A 626-nucleotide genomic window follows, 5' to 3' on the forward strand; every position below is an offset into this window, starting at 1 on the left:
ATAGGTGATGCTTTAAAACCTGGTTTTTTAAATACAAAACAATGGTGTGTGCATAAGAATATAACCTGTAATCAAACTTTTAGGGTGTAGGTTATTATTCCTTTAAAAACAGCGGCGGTGGGTGTGTAGACAAACACAGGATAGGCGAGACACGCGGCTCCCACGTGGGTGCGCTTTAATGGGGAGAGGGAAACACAATAAGGGATGGGGTGTGGGAGACACACAAGGGTGGGGGGTGAGAGAGAGCGAGACCTCATGGAAGCTCGCTTTTTAACGGGAAGCGCAAGGTTATCTGGGAGGAATGACCCGCACCTGGGCGCGCCAGCGCGCCAAGGTGTTCGTACCCCAGGAGGAGTCTGGGAGCTGTAGTTTCCAAGGAATAACATAGGTGAGTTTCAAAAGCAAATAGCATGGATTAGTCGATGGCGACCAACATGTCTAAGGTTCTGAATTCAGTTCCTAGAACCCACGTGATTGAGGGAGAGAAAAGGCTTCCATAAGTTACATATAACAAAGAAAGGTGGTGGAGGAAGGATGAAACAATGGGGGGAGGAAGATGGAGAGAGAAAGAGAGAGAGAGAGAGAGAGAGAGAGAGAGAGAGAGAGAGAGAGAGAGAGAGAGAGAG

The sequence above is a fragment of the Alexandromys fortis genome, unplaced genomic scaffold (assembly GCF_014885135.2).
Source record: "Alexandromys fortis isolate MF-2015 unplaced genomic scaffold, M_Fortis_MF-2015_v1.1 scaffold_32, whole genome shotgun sequence".
Taxonomy (NCBI): domain Eukaryota; kingdom Metazoa; phylum Chordata; class Mammalia; order Rodentia; family Cricetidae; genus Alexandromys; species Alexandromys fortis.